The sequence below is a fragment of the Anopheles funestus genome, assembly GCF_943734845.2.
Source record: "Anopheles funestus chromosome X unlocalized genomic scaffold, idAnoFuneDA-416_04 X_unloc_41, whole genome shotgun sequence".
NCBI lineage: Eukaryota > Metazoa > Arthropoda > Insecta > Diptera > Culicidae > Anopheles > Anopheles funestus.
In genome coordinates, this window is record NW_026045167.1 from 25,001 (window position 1) to 45,000 (window position 20,000).

The 20,000-nt window shown below is 47.5% G+C and overlaps 1 long non-coding RNA gene across 1 annotated transcript in view; it reads right to left on the reverse strand.

The window, feature by feature from the left end:
• The window catches only part of LOC125773585 (uncharacterized), a 1,031-nt gene extending 532 nt beyond the window's left edge, over positions 1–499 (reverse strand). Inside the window, exon 1 of the long non-coding RNA XR_007420225.1 lies at positions 415–499. This is a non-coding gene — a long non-coding RNA (uncharacterized LOC125773585). The remainder of the gene's footprint in view (positions 1–414) is intronic.
• Positions 500–20,000: the final 19,501 nt, after the last annotated feature.

Sequence of the window (20,000 nt, forward strand, 5' to 3'; positions counted from 1 at the left end):
GATTGGATCGAGAACATGGTGTGTGCCCCATGTTATAATTGATAGTCCATATCCACTTTATAGGTTAAAGTCATAAGTTGTGATTGCACAACCATTCTTCATAAGAGTTTAATCACTCTTCAACTAACTTTCGTTCTGGTGTCTTGGTATCAAATCGCGTAAGACACAAGATTCTACTGGCCAAATAGAATCTAGCACATTGGTTAACCTGGCGCCGCAGTCAACTCATGTGCTTGGATCGGATCGAGCTATTGAGTATTGGGCCTGCATACTCGCTCATCCGTATCCTTTGCGTACCGCCCCATGGCCCCGTCCTTAGAGTTAATGACTAGTAGGCTTAACTCTTTGTATGTCTGCACCACAGTTCCCGTTCGTTCCGTGCCGTGGCCGGATACGTATTGCACATCGGTATACCTGTCGCTACTCAGGCAACTCGTGTGCGTGGATTGGATCGAGCTCATGGGGTGTGTAGAGATTCCATGTTATAATTGCAAGTCCATATCCACTTTATAGGTTAAAGTCATAAGTTGTGATTGCACAACCATACTTCATAAGAGTTTAATAACTCTTCAACTAACTTTCGTTCTGGTGTCTTGGTATCAAATCGCATAAGACACAAGATTCTACTGGCCAAATAGAATCTAGCACATTGGTTAACCTGGCGCCGCAGTCAACTCATGTGCTTGGATCGGATCGAGCTATTGAGTATTGGGCCTGCATACTCGCTCATCCGTATCCTTTGCGTACCGCCCCATGGCCCCGTCCTTAGAGTTAATGACTAATAGGCTTAACTCTTTGTATGTCTGCACCACAGTTCCCGTTCGTTCCGTGCCGTGGCCGGATACGTATTGCACAACAGTAGATACCATCACCTGACGTATCTAACACACCACTATTGTAACTCGTCGTCGAAGGACCTTTCAAGTGCCTGATGGCCAGGGGAGCTCTTACACGGCACGGAGACACAGTGATGCTCGCCCATCACAGTGTACAACGATCGAGTTTGCTTAAGTGTCTGGGTACCTACACACCAGACACAATGCAATGGCCACGGATCCACACAAGGCACATCACATGCAGAAAGCTTCACCAGATTATGACACATACCACACTCTTGTAACTCGTCGTCGAAGGGGCGTTCAAAGTGCCTTACGGCTAGGGGAGATCTAGCACGGCACGGAGACACAGTGATGGTAACCCATCAAAGTGTACAACGATCGAGTTTGCTTTCCGCGCAAGCGTTCTAAGTGTCTGGGTACCTACACACCAGACACAATGCAATGGCCACGGATCCACACAAGGCACATCACATGCAGAAAGCTTCACCAGATTCTGACACATACCACACTCTTGTAACTCGTCGTCGAAGGGGCGTTCAAAGTGCCTTACGGCTAGGGGGGATCTAGCACGGCACGGAGACACAGTGATGGTCACCCATCAAAGTGTACAACGATCGAGTTTGCTTTCCGCGCAAGCGTTCTAAGTGTCTGGGTATCTAAGCACCAGACACAATGCAATGGCCACGGATCCACACAAGGCACATCACATGCAGAAAGCTTCACCAGATTCTGACACATACCACACACATGCAACTCGTCGTCGAAGGGGCGTTCAAGTGCCTTACGGCTAGGGGAGATCTAGCTCGGCACGGAGACACAGTGATGGTCACCCATCAAAGTGTACAACGAACGAGTTGGCTTTCAACAAATTCTGACACATAGCAAGCGAGCGACCGAGCTACACCGAAGGCAGCCCATGGTTGGTCACTCGCGGACGATCATCAGTAATGATCCTTCCGCAGGTTCACCTACGGAAACCTTGTTACGACTTTTACTTCCTCTAAATCATCAAGTTCGGTCAACTTCAGCCATGCCAGCTGCAGCTCACGAAGGAACCGCGGAAGGTAAGCCTCCAGAAACCTCACTAAATAATCCATCGGTAGTAGCGACGGGCGGTGTGTACAAAGGGCAGGGACGTAATCAGCACTAGCTAATGACTAGTGCTTACTAGAAATTCCAGGTTCATGGGGACCGTTGCAGTCCCCAATCCCGACTAGATGGGCATTTTAGTGATTTCCCGTTCCTCTCGGAATGGGGGCGCCTATTGGCGAGAACACGCTGCGACCCACATTGTAGCACGCGTGCAGCCCAGAACATCTAAGGGCATCACGGACCTGTTATCGCTCATTCTCAGCTTGCTAAACACAAGTTGTCCCGCTAAGCAGGGCAAACGTAGCCGACGACCGCCCGTGAAGGCGCCGCCCGGCTGTAACGTCAGGTGCGCCCGGAGGCGCACTGCTGACAGCGTTCTAGTTAGCATGTTTGAGTCACGTTCGTTATCGGAATTAACCAGACAAATCATTCCACGAACTAAGAACGGCCATGCACCACTACCCTTAAATTTGAGAAAGAGCTATCAATCTGTCTTACCTCGATAAGTTTGGACCTGGTAAATTTTCCCGTGTTGAGTCAAATTAAGCCGCAAGCTCCACTTCTTGTGGTGCCCTTCCGTCAATTCCTTTAAGTTTCAACTTTGCAACCATACTTCCCCCGGAACCCGATTTTGGTTTCCCGGAAGCGACTGAGAGCACCGAATAGGGGTAGCGTCTCCCAATTGCTAATTGGCATCGTTTACGGTTAGAACTAGGGCGGTATCTAATCGCCTTCGATCCTCTAACTTTCGTTCTTGATTAAAGAAAGCATCCATGGCAAACGCTTTCGCTTCAGTTGGTCCTACGACGGTCTACGAATTTCACCTCTCGCGCCGTAATACCAATGCCCCCAACTACTTCTGTTAATCATTACCTCTAGGTTTCTGACAAACCAACGAAATCGTATAAACCGAGGTCATATTCCATTATTCCATGCAAGATTATTCTCGGCCAACGCCAACCCCACGGGGGGGCCGGACGCTTTGTCTTAGCCTGCTTTGAGCACTCTAATTTGTTCAAGGTAAATGTGAGTATCTTGAGCACCATGAGGAGCCCGTGCCGGAGTTAACCGGTAGCACGGTACTCGTTCACAGAGTAACGCCCAAGTACACCATTGTGAGTCGCAGCCGTGAGCGCGCGCACGAACGGCCCCGGCGTGTAACCGGGCGCCCGTGGCGGTCACGTGTCTGGACGGGCAATCAACTTCGAACGTTTTAACCGCAACAACTTTAATATACGCTAGTGGAGCTGGAATTACCGCGGCTGCTGGCACCAGACTTGCCCTCCACTTGATCCTTGTTGAAGGATTTATACTCAACTCATTCCAATTATGGACCATCGTTAGAGAGGTCCATATTGTTATTTCTCGTCACTACCTCCCCGTACTGGGATTGGGTAATTTACGCGCCTGCTGCCTTCCTTGGATGTGGTAGCCATTTCTCAGGCTCCCTCTCCGGAATCGAACCCTGATTCCCCGTTACCCGTCGCAACCATGGTAGTCCTCTACACTACCATCAATAGTTGATAGGGCAGACATTTGAAAGATCTGTCGTCAGTCGACAAGCGACCATACGATCTGCGTCCTTATCCAGACTTCAACTCAAGCCGCCCGGAGGCGATTGGTTTAACTAATAAGTGCACCAGTTCAGCTACCCGAGAGGGCAACAGTCCCGGCATGTTGCATGTATTAGCTCTGGATTTTCCACAGTTATCCAAGTAACTAGTGGTAGGATGATCTTGTGAATTATAGCTGTTATACTGAGCCTTATGCGGTTTCACATTCATTTATGTTTGTACTTAGACATGCATGGCTTAACCTTTGAGACAAGCGTATATTACTGGTAGGATCAACCAGAATTCGTTCCACTACAGACACACACTCGCTTAGTGGGAAATAAATTTCCACACAACTCTCTCTCTCTAGAACCATATGGAATGGCTCTTTGGTGTTGGGTAAGGCACCAATTTGTTGGGGTGTAACGGTCACCACCAACTTTAAGTTTGTTAGGGCACAACGGAAACCACTAACTAAACTTTAGGAAACTAAATTTCCTCACACATTATCTCTCACCATATTAGCACTAGGTGCTATCCACGATTGTACAACGTTTCAACTCTTGAATCGACCGTAGGGCCGCGGAATTGCTTCCGGGCCCCTATTCTCGCTATTAATTGTTCATCTCTTTCAATACATCGAGTTCGTTCCATTGGGTAGTTCGCATGGCGAACGTTTTGATGCAGCCCCCTGGGGGACCACGGCACTTTACACCGGGTATGGTGTATGCGCAACCTACAGATAACAATAAACCCCTTATGCGTGTGTAAACCGATGTTGGGCTGCTCAACATCTTTCATGGTTACATCACTTGCACCAGAACCCACGGTGCCGATTTGGTAATATGTTGTACATTTACTCTCAAGATGTACGCTTCGGCCCCTTATTCAGGGGCTCAAGCTATTACCAGCAAGAACAATCCTCATCCAGACTTGAACTCGAAACACCCGCAGGCGAACGGTTTAACTAATAAGTGCACCAGTCTTGAATCCATGCGTCGGTGGAAACAATGCCGGCGTGTTGCATGTATTAGCTCTGAACTTAGCGAGTGATTGCCTTGCAGCTGTCATACTGAGCGTAGAGCGTGATTATCGCTCACTTGAACCATGTTGAATGGCTCTTTGGTGTAGGGTAAGGCACCAATTTGTTGGGGCGTAACGGTCACCACCAACTTAAGACTTGCTTATAGGTATTTCAACGTTTTCAACTCTTAAATCGACCGTGTTTCATTATCATCTCTTCTTCTTATTAAATGCATAGAGTTCGTTCCATTGGGTAGTTCGCGTGGCGAACGGTTTGATGCAGCCCCCCCGGGGGGGACCACGGCACTTTACACCGGGCATGGTGTATGCGCAACCTACAGATCACCAATATATTTGTGATCGATAATGCACACTTCTTACACGACTGACCAGTCGACAGCGCTGCCTTCCTATTATGCGTGTGTAAACCGATGTTGGGCTGCTCAACATCTTTCACGGTTACATCACTTGCACCCGAACCCATGGTGCCGATTTGGTAATATGTTGTACATGGTCTCAAGATGTACGCTTCGACCCCTTATTCAGGGGCTCAAGCTATTACCAGCAAGATCAATCCTCATCCAGACTTGAACTCGAAACACCCGGAGGCGAACGGTTTAACTAATAAGTGCACCAGTCTTGAATCCATGCGTCGGTGGAAACAATGCCGGCATGTTGCATGTATTAGCTCTGAACATAGCGAGTGATTGCCTTGTAGCTGTCGAACTGAGCGTAGAATGTGATTATCGCTCACTTGAAAGGGTCAAGCCCTTTCGAGTCGTCCGGTTTTTACGCCAGACGACTCGGTTCACCATCTTTCGGGATACAAGTTGACTAAGTGGTACCACTACACTTATCAACTTTCGATTTGGTAATCCTCATCCAGCTTCCTTTCTGGAGGTCCCGAGGATTACCAATTGGGCTGTCATACTGAGCTCATATATTGGAGATCGATAATGCACACTTCTTACACGACTGACCAGTCGACAGCGCTGCCTTCCTATTATGCGTGTGTAAACCGATGTTGGGCTGCTCAACATCTTTCACGGTTACATCACTTGCACCAGAACCCACGGTGCCGATTTGGTAATATGTTGTACATTTACTCAAGATGTACGCTTCGGCCCCTTATTCAGGGGCTCAAGCTATTACCAGCAAGATCAATCCTCATCCAGACTTGAACTCGAAACACCCGCAGGCGAACGGTTTAACTAATAAGTGCACCAGTCTTGAATCCATGCGTCGGTGGAAACAATGCCGGCGTGTTGCATGTATTAGCTCTGAACTTAGCGAGTGATTGCCTTGCAGCTGTCATACTGAGCGTAGAGCGTGATTATCGCTCACTTGAACCATGTTGAATGGCTCTTTGGTGTAGGGTAAGGCACCAATTTGTTGGGGCACAACGAAACCACCAACTTAAGACTTGCTTATAGGCATTTCAACGTTTTCAACTCTTAAATCGACCGTGTTTCATTATCATCTCTTCTTCTTATTAAATGCATAGAGTTCGTTCCATTGGGTAGTTCGCGTGGCGAACGGTTTGATGCAGCCCCCCGGGGGGGACCACGGCACTTTACACCGGGCATGGTGTATGCGCAACCTACAGATCACCAATATATTTGTGATCGATAATGCACACTTCTTACACGACTGACCAGTCGACAGCGCTGCCTTCCTATTATGCGTGTGTAAACCGATGTTGGGCTGCTCAACATCTTTCACGGTTACATCACTTGCACCCGAACCCATGGTGCCGATTTGGTAATATGTTGTACATGGTCTCAAGATGTACGCTTCGACCCCTTATTCAGGGGCTCAAGCTATTACCAGCAAGAACAATCCTCATCCAGACTTGAACTCGAAACACCCGGAGGCGAACGGTTTAACTAATAAGTGCACCAGTCTTGAATCCATGCGTCGGTGGAAACAATGCCGGCATGTTGCATGTATTAGCTCTGAACATAGCGAGTGATTGCCTTGTAGCTGTCGAACTGAGCGTAGAATGTGATTATCGCTCACTTGAAAGGGTCAAGCCCTTTCGAGTCGTCCGGTTTTTACGCCAGACGACTCGGTTCACCATCTTTCGGGAAGGGACCGTCTCGGTCGCAAGCTGCTCCGGTCCCCAAACAACCTGCGACAAATGATAGGAAATGCCGACATCAATACGTGTTCAGTTTGGTTTATCGCTCATAGGTCTTTTTGACCATCGATCCCTGATTATAACTCTCAATTAAACAGTCAGGAGAGTAAGGCATGCCCATCGATATCTCATCGACAGGCGATACCGCAAGAACGGCCAACGACACATCAGGTGATCGATTATTGCTACGACTTTTGCTTAATCGTTTCCACTCCTTAGAGAAAGAAACCCCCGGGGACCGTCTCGGTCGCAAGCTGCTCCGGTCCCTAAACAACCTGCGACAAATGATAGGAAATGCCGACATCAATACGTGTTCAGTTTGGTTTATCGCTCATTGGTCTGTTTGACCATCGATCCCTGATTAAACTCTCAGTAATCCAGTCGGGAGAGTAAGGCATGCCCATCGATATCTCATCGACAGGCGATACCGCTTGAACGGCCAACGACACATCAGAGGATCGTATCTTGCTACAACTTTTGCTTAATCGTTTCTTCTCCTTGGAGAAAGAAACCCCCGGGGACCGTCTCGGCCGCAAGCTGCTCCGGTCCCTAAACAACCTGCGGCATCAAATGATAGGAAAAGCCGACATCAATACGTGTTCAGTTTGGTTTATCGCTCATTGGTCTTGTTTGACCATCGATCCCTGATTAATACTCTCAATTAGAAGGTCGGTAGAGTAAGGCATGCCCATCGATATCTCATCGACAGGCGATACCGCATGAACGGCCAACGACACATCAGAGGATCGTATCTTGCTACAACTCTTGCTTAATAGTTTCCACTCCTTGGAGAAAGAAACCCCCGGGGACCGTCTCGGCCGCAAGTTGCTCCGGTCCCTAAACAACCTGCGGCATCAAATGATAGGAAAAGCCGACATCAATACGTGTTCAGTTTGGTTTATCGCTCATAGGTCTGTTTGACCATCGATCCTAGAATTCAACTTTCGAGTAAGGCATGCCCGTCGATATCTCATCTATAGGCGATGCCGGTAGAACGGCCAACGACACACATCTAGGATCGCATTTACTCTTCCTTGGATGGATAACCAATACCCTAGGACCGTTTCATCGCGAGCTGCTCCGGTCCTCAAACAACTCGCGAACCACCGATAGGATGATATTAGGAATGGCCGACTTTCATCCTTTAACTCTCAGTTCTGCTTACCAAAACATAGGTACTTGGACCTTAAAGACCACTATTTGTTCCCCGATCGGGGGCAATCGCAACGTCTATCCATCATCAACATCGTTTCACTCATTCCGAACCACCAAATTGGACAGACAGTACCATAATCATCAACCGATTGCTTCAACTTCGCAAATTGTATGGTAAGTTCTACTAATTTCACATCTTACCATCGACTAATAGTGCATAAATCCACTTGGAAATCACTTTTCCTTGGTCCTCGGACCTTCTACGACAACGTCCAACAAATATCCGAAGTCGTTTCCCAACTTAGACCAAGCATTTCGTATCTTTACTTCTAATCGATTTTTTCTCGCATAATTGACGATCAAAATCTAAAAACCACATTTTGAGCCAGAAGCAGTCGTCCGATCGTCCTGGGGGTAGTCTCAATCGATTTAGAAGGGTCCAATTCATAAAGATACATACTCAGTCAAAATCATGCTTCTGGCTCACCTACCCCCTATATAGTAAACGAAAGCGTACAGGCGTGGAAAACGTGCCATTTTTCTCCATCACGGACTTTTTTTTTCTCGTTGCACCGACTCTAGTAAAAAAGTGAAATTTTTTACTAGTTACCAACTTTTGCAAATTATCATCGGATATCACTTTTCATGGTCTATAGTAAGTTCTTATCACGTTTTAGTAGTTTTTGAAAAAAAAATTCTTTTGAACTTTTCATAATTTTGCAAAACCAAAACTTTTTAGGCGGTTTTTTGTATGGAGCGTTACTAGACTAGGGGTCACTTTTTGACCAAAAAACCACTATATATCATTCGAAAGGTAATTTCAAGGGCTACAAAAAATTGTTCTACGGCACCCCCCTCCGACGTCTAGTATTCGAGTTATTGGCCAAAAACCATCACTTGAGCGATTTTTCGTTCAGGGTACCCGACTCTAGTAAAAAAGTGAAATTTTTCTCGATTGACCAAGTGTTGCAAATGACCATCGGATTTCACTTTTTATGGTCTATAGTGAGTTCTGATCACGATTTGGTACTTTTTGAAAAAATTTTTTTGACGCACTTTTCAAAATTTTGCAAAACCAAAACTTTTTAGGCGGTTTTGTGTATGGAGGGTTACTAGTCTCGGGGTCACTGTTTGACCAAAAAACCACTATATATCATTCGAAAGGTAATTTCAAGGGCTACAAAAAATTGTTCTACGGCACCCCCCTCCGACGTCTAGTATTCGAGTTATTGACCAAAAACCGCAACTATAGCGGTTTTTCGTACAGGGTACCCGACTCTAGTAAAATGATGCGATTTTTACTAGTCTAGGAACTTTTTGGTCAAAAAATCAAGTATATGTCATTCGATAGATAATTTCAAGGGCTACCAAAAATTGTTCCACGACACCCCCCTGCGACGTCTAGTATTCGAGTTATTAGCCAAAAACCGCAACTTAAGCGGTTTTTCGTCCAGGGTACCCGACTCTAGTAAAATGATGCGATTTTTACTAGTCTAGGGAACTTTTTGGCCAAAAATCAAGTATATGTCATTCGATAGATAATTTCAAGGGCTACCAAAAATTGTTCCACGACACCCCCCTGCGACGTCTAGTATTCGAGTTATTAGCCAAAAACCGCAACTATAGCGGTTTTTCGTCCAGGGTACCCGACTCTAGTAAAATGATGCGATTTTTACTAGTCTAGGGAACTTTTTGGCCAAAAATCAAGTATATGTCATTCGATAGATAATTTCAAGGGCTACCAAAAATTGTTCCACGACACCCCCCTGCGACGTCTAGTATTCGAGTTATTAGCCAAAAACCGCAACTATAGCGGTTTTTCGTCCAGGGTACCCGACTCTAGTAAAATGATGCGATTTTTACTAGTCTAGGGAACTTTTTGGCCAAAAATCAAGTATATGTCATTCGATAGATAATTTCAAGGGCTACCAAAAATTGTTCCACGACACCCCCCTGCGACGTCTAGTATTCGAGTTATGGGCCAAAAACCATTCATACTTGAGCATTTTGCTCATTTTGCCTGTACGGGTACCGGGGACTAGTAAAATCAGGCCAATTTTACTAGAGTGGGGGTACTTTTTGGTCAAAAAAACAACTTTTGCTCGTTCGATAGGGAATCGATAGGGCAACAAAAAATCGTTCTACGACCCCCCCTTCCGATGTCTAGTATTCGAGTTATGGGCCAAAAACAGTTTATAGTTAATTTTTCACTCGATTTTTCACCAAGTATCGCACATTACTCCGGTTCTATGCATTGGATCGTCAATCTTTAAGATTTTATGGGTAGTTCCAACTGTTTGCTACATTTCATCCATACATCACGAACCGATTCAATGTCTGTGGTAGAAGTTATTAGAGGAATAAAAAAATTTACCCTTGGCTTTGGACCGTACAAGTTTACCCATTTTTGGCCCATATTTGCCCCATAGCTCCGCCGGTATCCAAGATATGGCCACACTTTCTTCTGGCCATGGGTAGATGGCACTTGTGGCTAGATTTCTTCCATGCACCACTAATCGCTACCATGTCTGTGGCCGGAGCTATTCACGAAAGCGCCTCGCGCACTTGGTCGGATTTTTGGTCCAACTTCACCATTTTTGGCCCATATTTGCCCCATAGCTCCGCCGGTATCCAAGATAGCGCCACACTTTCTTCTGGCCATGGGTAGATGGCACTTGTGGCTAGATTTCTTCCATGCACCACTAATCGCTACCATGTCTGTGGCCGGAGCTATTCGACGAACAACCATCGCATTTACCTAGGTACTTTTTCGGATTTTTGGTCCAACTTGCACCATTTTTGGCCCATATTTGCCCCATAGCTCCGCCGGTATCCAAGATATGGCCACACTTTCTTCTGGCCATGGGTAGATGGCACTTGTGGCTAGATTTCTTCCATGCACCACTAATCGCTACCATGTCTGTGGCCGGAGCTATTCGACGAACAACCATCGCATTTACCTAGGTACTTTTTCGGATTTTTGGTCCAACTTGCACCATTTTTGGCCCATATTTGCCCCATAGCTCCGCCGGTATCCAAGATATGGCCACACTTTCTTCTGGCCATGGGTAGATGGCACTTGTGGCTAGATTTCTTCCATGCACCACTAATCGCTACCATGTCTGTGGCCGGAGCTATTCACGAAAGCGCCTCGCGCACTTGGTCGGATTTTTGGTCCAACTTCACCATTTTTGGCCCATATTTGCCCCATAGCTCCGCCGGTATCCAAGATAGCGCCACACTTTCTTCTGGCCATGGGTAGATGGCACTTGTGGCTAGATTTCTTCCATGCACCACTAATCGCTACCATGTCTGTGGCCGGAGCTATTCGACGAACAACCATCGCATTTACCTAGGTACTTTTTCGGATTTTTGGTCCAACTTGCACCATTTTTGGCCCATATTTGCCCCATAGCTCCGCCGGTATCCAAGATATGGCCACACTTTCTTCTGGCCATGGGTAGATGGCACTTGTGGCTAGATTTCTTCCATGCACCACTAATCGCTACCATGTCTGTGGCCGGAGCTATTCACGAAAGCGCCTCGCGCACTTGGTCGGATTTTTGGTCCAACTTCACCATTTTTGGCCCATATTTGCACCATAGCTCCGCCGGTATCCAAGATATGGCCACACTTTCTTCTGGCCATGGGTAGATGGCACTTGTGGCTAGATTTCTTCCATGCACCACTAATCGCTACCATGTCTGTGGCCGGAGCTATTCGACGAACAACCATCGCATTTACCTAGGTACTTTTTCGGATTTTTGGTCCAACTTGCACCATTTTTGGCCCATATTTGCCCCATAGCTCCGCCGGTATCCAAGATATGGCCACACTTTCTTCTGGCCATGGGTAGATGGCACTTGTGGCTAGATTTCTTCCATGCACCACTAATCGCTACCATGTCTGTGGCCGGAGCTATTCGACGAACAACCATCGCATTTACCTAGGTACTTTTTCGGATTTTTGGTCCAACTTGCACCATTTTTGGCCCATATTTGCCCCATAGCTCCGCCGGTATCCAAGATATGGCCACACTTTCTTCTGGCCATGGGTAGATGGCACTTGTGGCTAGATTTCTTCCATGCACCACTAATCGCTACCATGTCTGTGGCCGGAGCTATTCACGAAAGCGCCTCGCGCACTTGGTCGGATTTTTGGTCCAACTTCACCATTTTTGGCCCATATTTGCACCATAGCTCCGCCGGTATCCAAGATATGGCCACACTTTCTTCTGGCCATGGGTAGATGGCACTTGTGGCTAGATTTCTTCCATGCACCACTAATCGCTACCATGTCTGTGGCCGGAGCTATTCGACGAACAACCATCGCATTTACCTAGGTACTTTTTCGGATTTTTGGTCCAACTTGCACCATTTTTGGCCCATATTTGCCCCATAGCTCCGCCGGTATCCAAGATATGGCCACACTTTCTTCTGGCCATGGGTAGATGGCACTTGTGGCTAGATTTCTTCCATGCACCACTAATCGCTACCATGTCTGTGGCCGGAGCTATTCGACGAACAACCATCGCATTTACCTAGGTACTTTTTCGGATTTTTGGTCCAACTTGCACCATTTTTGGCCCATATTTGCCCCATAGCTCCGCCGGTATCCAAGATATGGCCACACTTTCTTCTGGCCATGGGTAGATGGCACTTGTGGCTAGATTTCTTCCATGCACCACTAATCGCTACCATGTCTGTGGCCGGAGCTATTCACGAAAGCGCCTCGCGCACTTGGTCGGATTTTTGGTCCAACTTGCACCATTTTTGGCCCATATTTGCCCCATAGCTCCGCCGGTATCCAAGATATGGCCACACTTTCTTCTGGCCATGGGTAGATGGCACTTGTGGCTAGATTTCTTCCATGCACCACTAATCGCTACCATGTCTGTGGCCGGAGCTATTCGACGAACAACCATCGCATTTACCTAGGTACTTTTTCGGATTTTTGGTCCAACTTGCACCATTTTTGGCCCATATTTGCCCCATAGCTCCGCCGGTATCCAAGATATGGCCACACTTTCTTCTGGCCATGGGTAGATGGCACTTGTGGCTAGATTTCTTCCATGCACCACTAATCGCTACCATGTCTGTGGCCGGAGCTATTCGACGAACAACCATCGCATTTACCTAGGTACTTTTTCGGATTTTTGGTCCAACTTGCACCATTTTTGGCCCATATTTGCCCCATAGCTCCGCCGGTATCCAAGATATGGCCACACTTTCTTCTGGCCATGGGTAGATGGCACTTGTGGCTAGATTTCTTCCATGCACCACTAATCGCTACCATGTCTGTGGCCGGAGCTATTCACGAAAGCGCCTCGCGCACTTGGTCGGATTTTTGGTCCAACTTCACCATTTTTGGCCCATATTTGCCCCATAGCTCCGCCGGTATCCAAGATATGGCCACACTTTCTTCTGGCCATGGGTAGATGGCACTTGTGGCTAGATTTCTTCCATGCACCACTAATCGCTACCATGTCTGTGGCCGGAGCTATTCACGAAAGCGCCTCGCGCACTTGGTCGGATTTTTGGTCCAACTTCACCATTTTTGGCCCATATTTGCCCCATAGCTCCGCCGGTATCCAAGATATGGCCACACTTTCTTCGGGCCATGGCTAGATGGCACTTGTGGCTAGATTTCTTCCATGCACCACTAATCGCTACCATGTCTGTGGCCGGAGCTATTCGACGAACAACCTGCGCATTTACCTAGGTACTTTTTCGGATTTTTGGTCCACCTGGCACCATTTTTGGCCCATATTTGCCCCATAGCTCCGCCGGTATCCAAGATATGGCCACACTTTCTTCTGGCCATGGGTAGATGGCACTTGTGGCTAGATTTCTTCCATGCACCACTAATCGCTACCATGTCTGTGGCCGGAGCTATTCGACGAACAACCATCGCATTTACCTAGGTACTTTTTCGGATTTTTGGTCCAACTTGCACCATTTTTGGCCCATATTTGCCCCATAGCTCCGCCGGTATCCAAGATAGCGCCACACTTTCTTCTGGCCATGGGTAGATGGCACTTGTGGCTAGATTTCTTCCATGCACCACTAATCGCTACCATGTCTGTGGCCGGAGCTATTCGACGAACAACCATCGCATTTACCTAGGTACTTTTTCGGATTTTTGGTCCAACTTGCACCATTTTTGGCCCATATTTGCCCCATAGCTCCGCCGGTATCCAAGATATGGCCACACTTTCTTCTGGCCATGGGTAGATGGCACTTGTGGCTAGATTTCTTCCATGCACCACTAATCGCTACCATGTCTGTGGCCGGAGCTATTCACGAAAGCGCCTCGCGCACTTGGTCGGATTTTTGGTCCAACTTCACCATTTTTGGCCCATATTTGCACCATAGCTCCGCCGGTATCCAAGATATGGCCACACTTTCTTCTGGCCATGGGTAGATGGCACTTGTGGCTAGATTTCTTCCATGCACCACTAATCGCTACCATGTCTGTGGCCGGAGCTATTCGACGAACAACCATCGCATTTACCTAGGTACTTTTTCGGATTTTTGGTCCAACTTGCACCATTTTTGGCCCATATTTGCCCCATAGCTCCGCCGGTATCCAAGATATGGCCACACTTTCTTCTGGCCATGGGTAGATGGCACTTGTGGCTAGATTTCTTCCATGCACCACTAATCGCTACCATGTCTGTGGCCGGAGCTATTCGACGAACAACCATCGCATTTACCTAGGTACTTTTTCGGATTTTTGGTCCAACTTGCACCATTTTTGGCCCATATTTGCCCCATAGCTCCGCCGGTATCCAAGATATGGCCACACTTTCTTCTGGCCATGGGTAGATGGCACTTGTGGCTAGATTTCTTCCATGCACCACTAATCGCTACCATGTCTGTGGCCGGAGCTATTCACGAAAGCGCCTCGCGCACTTGGTCGGATTTTTGGTCCAACTTCACCATTTTTTGGCCCATATTTGCACCATAGCTCCGCCGGTATCCAAGATATGGCCACACTTTCTTCTGGCCATGGGTAGATGGCACTTGTGGCTAGATTTCTTCCATGCACCACTAATCGCTACCATGTCTGTGGCCGGAGCTATTCGACGAACAACCATCGCATTTACCTAGGTACTTTTTCGGATTTTTGGTCCAACTTGCACCATTTTTGGCCCATATTTGCCCCATAGCTCCGCCGGTATCCAAGATATGGCCACACTTTCTTCTGGCCATGGGTAGATGGCACTTGTGGCTAGATTTCTTCCATGCACCACTAATCGCTACCATGTCTGTGGCCGGAGCTATTCGACGAACAACCATCGCATTTACCTAGGTACTTTTTCGGATTTTTGGTCCAACTTGCACCATTTTTGGCCCATATTTGCCCCATAGCTCCGCCGGTATCCAAGATATGGCCACACTTTCTTCTGGCCATGGGTAGATGGCACTTGTGGCTAGATTTCTTCCATGCACCACTAATCGCTACCATGTCTGTGGCCGGAGCTATTCACGAAAGCGCCTCGCGCACTTGGTCGGATTTTTGGTCCAACTTGCACCATTTTTGGCCCATATTTGCCCCATAGCTCCGCCGGTATCCAAGATATGGCCACACTTTCTTCTGGCCATGGGTAGATGGCACTTGTGGCTAGATTTCTTCCATGCACCACTAATCGCTACCATGTCTGTGGCCGGAGCTATTCGACGAACAACCATCGCATTTACCTAGGTACTTTTTCGGATTTTTGGTCCAACTTGCACCATTTTTGGCCCATATTTGCCCCATAGCTCCGCCGGTATCCAAGATATGGCCACACTTTCTTCTGGCCATGGGTAGATGGCACTTGTGGCTAGATTTCTTCCATGCACCACTAATCGCTACCATGTCTGTGGCCGGAGCTATTCGACGAACAACCATCGCATTTACCTAGGTACTTTTTCGGATTTTTGGTCCAACTTGCACCATTTTTGGCCCATATTTGCCCCATAGCTCCGCCGGTATCCAAGATATGGCCACACTTTCTTCTGGCCATGGGTAGATGGCACTTGTGGCTAGATTTCTTCCATGCACCACTAATCGCTACCATGTCTGTGGCCGGAGCTATTCACGAAAGCGCCTCGCGCACTTGGTCGGATTTTTGGTCCAACTTCACCATTTTTGGCCCATATTTGCCCCATAGCTCCGCCGGTATCCAAGATATGGCCACACTTTCTTCTGGCCATGGGTAGATGGCACTTGTGGCTAGATTTCTTCCATGCACCACTAATCGCTACCATGTCTGTGGCCGGAGCTATTCACGAAAGCGCCTCGCGCACTTGGTCGGATTTTTGGTCCAACTTCACCATTTTTGGCCCATATTTGCCCCATAGCTCCGCCGGTATCCAAGATATGGCCACACTTTCTTCGGGCCATGGCTAGATGGCACTTGTGGCTAGATTTCTTCCATGCACCACTAATCGCTACCATGTCTGTGGCCGGAGCTATTCGACGAACAACCTGCGCATTTACCTAGGTACTTTTTCGGATTTTTGGTCCACCTGGCACCATTTTTGGCCCATATTTGCCCCATAGCTCCGCCGGTATCCAAGATATGGCCACACTTTCTTCTGGCCATGGCTAGATGGCACTTGTGGCTAGATTTCTTCCATGCACCACTAATCGCTACCATGTCTGTGGCCGGAGCTATTCGACGAACAACCATCGCATTCACCTTCTCGTTGCACTTCTTCGGGAATTTGGTGCAACCAAGTTTTCACTATAACTTGGTCATTTTTCGTCCATCGGACATGCGGTTTTGGGTGTCGATACTTGAAACCGCGCGCTACAATATGTTCCTCCACGACCATGTGGTCCGATGCTTCCAACAGGAGCTATTCGAGGAGTACCGATTTTTCACCATTAAAAATGCTCAATTTTGCACCAACTTTTGCCTATAACTCAGGCTGTATCGATCGGATCTTCAATCTTGAAAAAGTTTTGGATAGGTGGCATCAAATGCTACATTTCGTTCTTCCACGTCAACTTTGTCCGATGTCTAGCAAAAAAGTTATTCGCGAACCAAGTCCAGAACCCATGCACTGGCTGCCCTCATTGCATACATCACGGCGGTTAACTCTCGTTACTCTATACCGTGGACTTGGTACTTTTTCAGGCATTCGTTGCTACTTCTCGGTTCATGATATTCGTTTACGGTCTTCACTAGGGCATTTGGTGCTCCTTATCGGTTCATGATATTGGTTTACGGTCTTCACTAGGGCATTTGGTGCTCCTTATCGGTTCATGATATTCGTTTACGGTCTTCACTAGGGCATTTGGTAATGGGCTTCCCACTTTCTACTGATCGATCCATACTCACTTGCGTGCACCTAGCCTAGGAAGGTTTCCTATGGCTTCCCATCTTTCTACTGATCGATCCATACTCACTTGCGTGCACCTAGCCTAGGAAGGTTTCCTATGGCTTCCCATCTTTCTACTGATCGATCCATACTCACTTGCGTGCACCTAGCCTAGGAAGGTTTCCTATGGCTTCCCACTTTCTACTGATCGATCCATACTCACTTGCGTGCACCTAGCCTAGGAAGGTTTCCTATGGCTTCCCATCTTTCTACTGATCGATCCATACTCACTTGCGTGCACCTAGCCTAGGAAGGTTTCCTTGGGCTTCCCATCTTTCTACTGATCGATCCATACTCACTTGCGTGCACCTAGCCTAGGAAGGTTTCCTATGGCTTCCCATCTTTCTACTGATCGATCCATACTCACTTGCGTGCACCTAGCCTAGGAAGGTTTCCTATGGCTTCCCATCTTTCTACTGATCGATCCATACTCACTTGCGTGCACCTAGCCTAGGAAGGTTTCCTTGGGCTTCCCATCTTTCTACTGATCGATCCATACTCACTTGCGTGCACCTAGCCTAGGAAGGTTTCCTATGGCTTCCCATCTTTCTACTGATCGATCCATACTCACTTGCGTGCACCTAGCCTAGGAAGGTTTCCTTGGGCTTCCCATCTTTCTACTGATCGATCCATACTCACTTGCGTGCACCTAGCCTAGGAAGGTTTCCTTGGGCTTCCCATCTTTCTACTGATCGATCCATACTCACTTGCGTGCACCTAGCCTAGGAAGGTTTCCTATGGCTTCCCATCTTTCTACTGATCGATCCATACTCACTTGCGTGCACCTAGCCTAGGAAGGTTTCCTATGGCTTCCCATCTTTCTACTGATCGATCCATACTCACTTGCGTGCACCTAGCCTAGGAAGGTTTCCTATGGCTTCCCACTTTCTACTGATCGATCCATACTCACTTGCGTGCACCTAGCCTAGGAAGGTTTCCTTGGGCTTCCCATCTTTCTACTGATCGATCCATACTCACTTGCGTGCACCTAGCCTAGGAAGGTTTCCTATGGCTTCCCATCTTTCTACTGATCGATCCATACTCACTTGCGTGCACCTAGCCTAGGAAGGTTTCCTATGGCTTCCCATCTTTCTACTGATCGATCCATACTCACTTGCGTGCACCTAGCCTAGGAAGGTTTCCTTGGGCTTCCCATCTTTCTACTGATCGATCCATACTCACTTGCGTGCACCTAGCCTAGGAAGGTTTCCTTGGGCTTCCCATCTTTCTACTGATCGATCCATACTCACTTGCGTGCACCTAGCCTAGGAAGGTTTCCTTGGGCTTCCCATCTTTCTACTGATCGATCCATACTCACTTGCGTGCACCTAGCCTAGGAAGGTTTCCTTGGGCTTCCCATCTTTCTACTGATCGATCCATACTCACTTGCGTGCACCTAGCCTAGGAAGGTTTCCTTGGGCTTCCCATCTTTCTACTGATCGATCCATACTCACTTGCGTGCACCTAGCCTAGGAAGGTTTCCTTGGGCTTCCCATCTTTCTACTGATCGATCCATACTCACTTGCGTGCACCTAGCCTAGGAAGGTTTCCTATGGCTTCCCATCTTTCTACTGATCGATCCATACTCACTTGCGTGCACCTAGCCTAGGAAGGTTTCCCTTTGGTACCGACTTCCATCTACGCACTCGATATAACCTAGGTACTTGGTACCGATGATGGTTAACACTCAAGCATTTCTTGCATCCTGCGTGCAAGGTACCAATTTTCACTTCTTAGGTACGTTTATGGGCCCGCATTTATCCAATATCGCTCCGATGGCCTTTCGCATTATTTCATCCGATAGCCCTTGCCAAAAGCTACCAAAAGTTCCTCCACGGCCATGTGCTCCGACGCTTAGTTTAGGAAATATTCGAAAAAATTCAAAATAGGAAGCATTTTCTTATTGGAAAATCACCTTAAATCGATGGCCATTTTTTGGGCAAAAACTTTAACGTCTTCCCGACTTTGCGGGAATTGCGAATTTTAGGCACCCAGAGAAAATCTTTTACTTTAAGGGGGCGGCCGCGAAGTTGCCCAAAGTCTCGGACACAAAAATTCTCAAGTTCCCCACTCTAGTAAATCGCCCTATGAGTATCTCCTGGCCCGCGAGCTCTGCGAGCGGGCCAGCTTCGGCGATTTTTGCCTTTTCGCCTAGGCGGTTCTTCTACGAAATTGGCCCACAGCTTTTGGTCAGAAAGCTAGCATTTGTTGCAACAGTTAGGTACTTGGTACCACATTTTGGTATCCATTTGGGCATTTGTGGCAACTACTCGGTACTTTGGCCCACATTTCGCTCTACTCGGGCTTCTATGGTGGTACTTGTCGGTACTTCTGGCCAACTTAGGCCAATTGGGTGCAACTTGTGGGTACTCTGTGGGTACTTTAGGGCATATTGTGTCTTTCGGGTGAACCTTCGCGATACTTCATGGGTACTGATGGCCAACTTAGGAACATTCAGTGCAACCTTTGGGCCTAAGGAAATTTGTCCAACTCTTTGGACTTAGAAAATTTTCTGGACTTAGAAAATTTTTTGGACTTGTAAAAATTTTCAAATGTTCAATTTGGCCCACATTTCGCTCTACTCGGGCCTCTATGGTGCTACTTGGCGGTACTTTTGGCCAACTTAGGCCAATTGGGTGCTCTTTGTGGGTACTCTATCGGTACTTTTGGCCATGTTAGGCCCACTCGGTGCTATTTGTGGGTACTCTATCGGTACTTTTGGCCAACTTAGGCCAACTCAGTGCTTCTTGTGGGTACTCTATCGGTACTTTTGGCCATGTTAGGCCCATTGGGTGCTATTTGTGGGTACTCTATCGGTACTTTT